Source organism: Acipenser ruthenus, chromosome 44 (genome assembly GCF_902713425.1).
Source record: "Acipenser ruthenus chromosome 44, fAciRut3.2 maternal haplotype, whole genome shotgun sequence".
NCBI lineage: Eukaryota > Metazoa > Chordata > Actinopteri > Acipenseriformes > Acipenseridae > Acipenser > Acipenser ruthenus.
The window spans coordinates 905,001-912,259 of NC_081232.1; positions in this window are offsets into that span (position 1 = coordinate 905,001).

Consider the following 7,259-nt stretch of genomic DNA (forward strand, 5'->3'; position numbering starts at 1 on the left):
GACTAGTTTGTAATTTTAGGAACATTTATAACTGGCAACATCGACCTGTTATTAAAAATCTCGCTTTAACTATATTGTTATGATAACGTATTCTAATTGTATTAACCTCAAAAGTTACGTTTAAATATAACTGTTAACTATGTTTATAAATATAGCCCCCCAGAGTCTCAATCTCAAGCAGCTTATTTTAGCGCCAGCACGAAGCGCCAGCCAACACAAGAGCCTCAACAAAAGAGCCGGGAGTCTAGCTGTGGGAGTCCAGCGAGGGGAGGCCTGCGCTGAGACGCTGTTCGACTAGATCCGAACCTACCAGCGCTCTGGAAGAAGCCATCTACTAGTCAGGTCTGTATCCTCCACCCCACTGCTCCTACTGTGCCTTTTGTCTTGCTTGTCCTGCTACGACTGTCTCTCACATCCCTGTTCTGTCCTCCCGTCCTCGTCCTCTGCCCTCCCTCCGCTGTTGCTCCTCCAACCCCTCTAACCTAATTTCTCTGCCTCTCCCCCCCTCCCGCACACTCTCTGGTGCACTCTGGAACTGTCACTCTTCTGCTAACAAAGCTGATTTCATCTCTGCCTTTGCCTCCCACCTCTCGCTCGATTTCCTTGCTCTCACTGAAACCTGGCTGTCCCCTGATAACACTGTTACTCCTGCTGCCCTGTCCTCTCTCTACGTCCTGTCCCATACCCCGCGTCTCACCGGACGGGGAGGTGGGACGGGTCTTCTCCTCTCTCCCTCCTTACTCTTTTCTGTCCCCTCTGATCTCACCTCCCTCTCTGTCACTACCTTTGAATTTCATGCAGTCCAACTAACCTCTCCCTGTCAACTCCTGCTCATTGTTTTGTACCGCCCCCCTGGGCCTCTCACTCACTTTCTGGATGAACTCGACTATCTACTCTCCTCCCTCCCCTCTCTGTCTACCCCGACTGTCCTGTTGGGTGACTTCAACATCCATCTCTCCAACCCCAGCCACTCTGCTGGATTCCTCCCTCTCCTTCACTCCTTCGACTTCTGTCTCTCTCCGTCCCCTCCTACCCACAAAGCTGGCCGTCAACTGGACCTCACCTTCTCCAGGGCCTGCTGCCCCTCCAACCTCTCTGTCACCCCCCTGGACCTCTCTGATCACTATTTCATCTCTTTTTCTCTGTCTCTCCCCCCTCTCCCTGCTACCCCCACTGTCACCTCTCGCCGTAACCTCCGCTCTCTCTCCCCCTCTGTCCTTGCCTCCACTGCTCTCTCTCACCTCCCTCCTATCGACTCCTTTTCACAACTCTCCGTAGACTCTGCTACCTCCACCCTCTTCTCCTCACTCACCTCCTCCCTCGACTCCCTCTGTCCCCTCACCTCCCGACCTGCTCGCCCCTCCCCTCCCCATCCCTGGCTCTCCTCTGTGCTCCGCTCGGCAAGAATCACACTGCGATCTGCTGAAAAGAAATGGAAGAGAACCAAACTCCCTGCTGCCCTAGACCTTTACCGCACTCTTCTCTCCTCCTTCTCCTCTACTCTCTCCTCTGCTAAATGTGCTTATTTCCAATCTGTAATCCAAGCCTCCACTAACAACCCACGTAAACTATTCTCTACCTTCTCCTCCCTCCTAAACCCTCCTCCCCCTCCTCCTCCCTCCTCTATCTCCCCTGACGACTTTGCCTCCTTCTTCTCTTCTAAAATCTCAGATATCCGCAAACTCTTTAACACCTCTCCCTCCCCCGCACCCCCTCCTGCTCCAACCCCTACACCCACTACATCCCCTACTAACTCGCCCTCCCTCTCCACCTTCTTGCCCCTCTCAGACTGACCTCTCCTCCCTGCTCCAGGGTCACAAACCCACCACGTGTGCCTTGGACCCCCTCCCCACTCACCTCTTTCAAGCTGCTGCTCCTGCTCTACTCCCCTTCATCTCCTCCCTCCTCAACACCTCTCTACTTTCTGGCATCTTCCCCTCTGCCTTCAAAAAAGCCTCTATCACTCCCCTCCTCAAAAAACCTACCCTCGACCCCACCTCCCTCCAGAGCTACCGTCCTGTCTCCCTCCTACCCTTCCTCTCCAAAACCCTCGAGCGGACTGTACACCGCCAGCTCTCTGCTTTCCTGTCCAACCACTCTCTGCTTGACCCTCTCCAATCTGGCTTCCGCTCTGCTCACTCCACTGAAACCGCCCTTCTGTCTGTCACCAACTCACTTAAGTGTGCCCGAGCTGCCTCTCTCTCCTCTGTCCTAATTCTCCTCGACCTCTCTGCTGCCTTTGACACTGTTGATCACTCTATTCTACTATCATCTCTTGCTGACCTGGGGATCTCTGGCACTGCTCTGGCCTGGTTCTCCTCCTACCTCTCCAACCGCACTTACCAGGTAACCTGGCGTGGAGCAACCTCCACACCTCACCCTCTCTTGACTGGAGTCCCCCAAGGGTCAGTCTTGGGTCCTCTCCTGTTCTCTCTCTACACCCGCTCCCTGGGCCCCCTCATCGCATCCTATGGTTTCTCATACCATTTCTATGCTGATGATGCTCAGATTTTCCTCTCCTTCCCCACCTCTGACTCCACCATCTCCTCCCGTATCTCTACCTGTCTGTCTGCTATTTCCTCCTGGATGCACTCGCATCACCTCAAACTCAACCTCTCTAAATCTGACCTCCTTTTCTTTCCCTCCTCCTCCCCCTCCTCTGATCTCTCTATCTCTGTTCCTCTGGAATCTACCACACTCTCTCCCTCTTCCTCAGCTAAGAACCTTGGAGTCACCCTGGACCCCTGCCTCTCTTATTCCCAGCACATCTCCACTCTGGCACGCACTTGCAGATTCTTCCTGAGCAACATCCGAAGAATCCGACCCTTCCTCACCAACTATGCTACCCAGCTCCTGGTCCAGGCCCTGGTACTCTCCCGCCTAGACTACTGCAACTCCCTCCTGGCTGGCCTCCCTGCGTCCACCACCCGTCCGCTCCAGCTCATCCAGAACTCTGCTGCTCGCCTGGTGTTCTCTCTACCTCGCTTCGCCCACGCTACTCCACTACTCCGCTCGCTCCACTGGCTCCCGATCACCGCTCGCATCCAGTTCAAGACTCTTGTACTAGCCTACAGATGCCTTGATCAGACTGCACCCAGCTACCTCCAGACCCTCATCTCTCCCTACACCCCCACTCGACCTCTCCGCTCCGCCTGCACTAGAAGACTGGCTCTACCTCCGCTACGCTCCCCTGCCTCCCGAGCCCGCTCCTTCTCCACCCTTGCTCCGCAGTGGTGGAACGACCTTCCTACAGATGTCAGGACTGCCCAGTCCCTGACCACATTCCGGCGCCTCCTTAAGACTCACCTCTTCAAACAGCACCTGTAGAACTCCTCTGTTGTATCCTGGGACACTATCACCCTTCATTTAAATATGCTTTATTTTGCTCTTATCTGCCCCCTATTTTACTGCATTTAATCCTGTACCTCAGAATATTGTAATCTGCCAAGTGTTTAATCTGTAGTATTTTGTACTTAATCATATCCTGATGTAACTATCACTACTTAATCATATCCTGATGTAACTTTCACTATTATCTGCTGTATTATTGAATTGTGGTTTGTCACACTTGAGAATTATTGTATTTCTTGTTCTTATTGTATGACTTATATTGTAACACTTGAATGTATTTGTATTTGCTTGCGATTGTAAGTCGCCCTGGATAAGGGCGTCTGCTAAGAAATAAATAATAATATAAAATAAGAAACTGAAGCCTAAAAATGATATAGGCCTGTTTCTTGGCCTAACCCAAAAAAATTACTTGAGTTAAACCAGTTCATTTTAACATGCGGTTGTATTGGATACAGTTAGTTTTACAAACTACCAGAACTCTTTGTAACTATACGCGTTTTTTTTTTTAGTAGACCTTTTCTTTAGTAGGCCTACCACATTGTTTGTGAATTAAACACAAGTTTATGCAAGAGATGTTATAGACATATATTGGTTTATTTTAAACGATTGATAACATGCATTAGAGGCACAAAATAAACACTGAAATACACATAAATACTAAACCGGTGATTTAATTATTGAACCCATAGCCTAACGACAATAGATACCGTGAAACGAAATCTACGAGGCTAGTGTTATCTTCATCGCAGTTGTGTGTTTGTTTGTGGTTGTTGTTTTAAAGGCGTTATTAAGGCCACTTTGAAGATAGCAACATAATAAGACCATGAAACTCAGAGGTAGTGCCCCTCAGCGGGTTAGTTGCAACACAGAATCTGCAGAACACTTTGGCATGAGATGACTGTTTCTGATTTAGCCATAACCTCCTTTTTCAATAACCCAAATGGGCCCTACAAGGGACGTCTCTCTCTCTCTCTCTCTCTCTCTCTCTCTCTCTCTCTCTCTCTCTCTCTCTCTCTCTCTCTCTCTCTCTCTCTCTCTCTCTCTCTCTCTCTCTCTCTCTCTGTCTGTCTATATGAATGAATTATATCTTCAAACTAAGAACACCGTTTATTAACGAATCCACATTTCTCACCGAAACCAGTCCCAGACCCATTCAACAGGAAGACGGACGCTGTTTTCACGAGATAATCATTTCAACACACATTTCCACATTTCAAACGCAACCCTTAAGCAAGCGTTTGCGATTTCAGTTTTATAAAGATTAAACAAAAGCAATACAATTATACATTAACATAAAAAAGCAATACGTTGGCAGATATATCTAGATTGAGTATAAAAAAATAATAATATTGAAATGCTGTGTTCCAAAATGATTATAAATTTGACACCGTAGTGTTCTTTCTTGGGCTATTTGCAATGCATTTCTGAGTTTCTTGTGCGCATAAAACAGACCGCGTTGATTATCTAGATATACTGAACAAGGTCATTTACTACATACTGTGTAAAAATTAGAAGTGGATAGGGCTCTGGACTCTTGACCGCAGGGTCGTGGGTTCAATCCCAGGTGGGGGACGCTGCTGCTGTACCCTTGAGCAAGGTACTTTACCTAGATTGCTCCAGTAAAAACCCAACTGTATAAATGGGCAATTGTATGTAAAAAATAATGTGTAAAAATAAATAATAATAATAATAATAATAATAATAATAATAATAATAATAATAATAATAATAATAATAATAATAATGTAACGGTATGTAAAAATAATGTGATATCTTGTAACCATTGTAAGTCGCCCTGGATAAGGGCGTCTGCTAAGAAATAAATAAATAATAATAATAATAATAATAATAATAATAATAATAATAATAATAATAATAATATAAACAGCTATGGCGCGCTTCCTGATCTCTCAGCTTAACTCGCTGGTCTCATCCTGCCACCCCTGGACCCCCCAGAACACCCCAAAACAGTGTTACAACATTCAAACAACGTTACCCATCCTCCCCATTCACTAGAATGGGGTATCACGCCGAGGCAAACATCACTTTGTATATAATTACTGCTAATACACATGGCTTCAATTGAAATTTGCATACAATTACATCCCAAATATTGACACACCAGCAAGCCACGTCGTATCTTGATAGCAGTATAATACCAGAATGGAAGATATCCGCAAAATGTACAGCAAGATAGGCAACAAATGTAAAAAAAGACATTTATAATTACAACGATTATAGTACAGCAAAGCCTTCTAATCGGTAATATCCGGAAAACTGAAACAGATTACACAGTGGGCTGGATTGCAGAGGTACTGTAATATCTATGGTATAAATAACAAGATATTTGAAGAGTTTTCTGTACTTTACCTACGGGACTTGTGCGCATTAAAGAAATTAAAAACTTCGAAAAGAAAGATCACAAGGCTTGGGACGGGACTTCACTGTCACATTTACATTTAAACAGACAAGATTTCAAAGCCATGCCATATTCCTATATAGGCTGCGGATTTAGAGCCATTAAGGATTTGTTCGATACTCACAATGCTGAGTTATACACAGCATCGTTTCTGTTCATTAAATTACATATGTGCTTATGTTTTTTTGTTTTGTTTGTACGTTTTCAGTGCAAATCTAAATGGAGCATTTCAAAACACTTTTCATTGACTGGAAAATGTGTTTGATTTTTGGGCGTCTGGTCCTAGCATCTTTCGCGGCTCAGTATAGGGCCTTGATCAGAAGAGTTCACGAACTCTATTCCACGAGCTAACTAAACACATTCAAGACGATTTAGCATACAATGTCGAGCAATGTGATAGCAATGGAGATTGTTGCGGTAAACACAATGTGATGGAGATAAGTAGGGGGAAATGTGTTTGGTTTCTTTCACAACCTGTTAAACACGTCTGGATTTACAAACTGGGTCAGTCCTCAGTATAAATATGACCAGACTGAGAGTACACACACACATACACGAGTTACAGACAGATCAGATACTTAAGTCGTCCTGAAAAATAGTCACCACGTTTTAGCAATATCGAGGAACAACTTTACCTTAGAATTTGTTGGAGGTAAGAATGATTTATTTATTAATTGATTGTTTTTTAAAAGATTGTATAAATATACTTGATGTTGTAGTGTGTTTTATTTAGCCATTTGATTCAATGTTTTAAACCTTATAAATGTTTTCCTGTAGTAAAACCAAAGCAAAGTGTAATAAAGTATTGTGAACGCATGCGTAGAAGCACCGTGAAGCCTAGAGAGGTATGGTAAAGCATATTTAAAAGCACAATATACCATGGAATAATAACGCGTAAAATTACCGGAATGTACATGTATATTAATTCTGTATTAATAATACTATTACAACCGATATATATATATATATATATATATATATATATATATATATATATATATATATATATATATATAGCTTTATTATTGAAGTGTTCTGTAGTAGAAGTAACGGCTGCAGTCTTTTAATAGTAGGTAATATACAACACAGCAGAGATGAAAAAGTCAGATTATAATGCGATTGATAACGTGATATCATTTCACCATGCTCAATTTTACGCTGCTACTATTTTCAACAGGTAAAGAGCCGCTTTCAGGGAGTTCGAGAGTGTGTTTGCGGTGTTTCTATAGAAGTCATTGCTTCCCGTTTGCAGTGCCGAGTGTCCCCGTCTACCGCTGGGATGGTTGTCTCCGTTTCAGATCTGAATAAGGACGACGGCGCTGCTTTACAAATCGGCCGCTTCACGGTTTACAAGCAGTCGGCCTCGCCTTATAACGAGGACCCGCACCTCGGTTGTGTATACCAGCATAGCAGCAATGGCCACGGACCGAACCAGTCATTTACTGAACCCGAAAGCGGCGGGTTAGTCATGGTACCACTCGGGACCGAC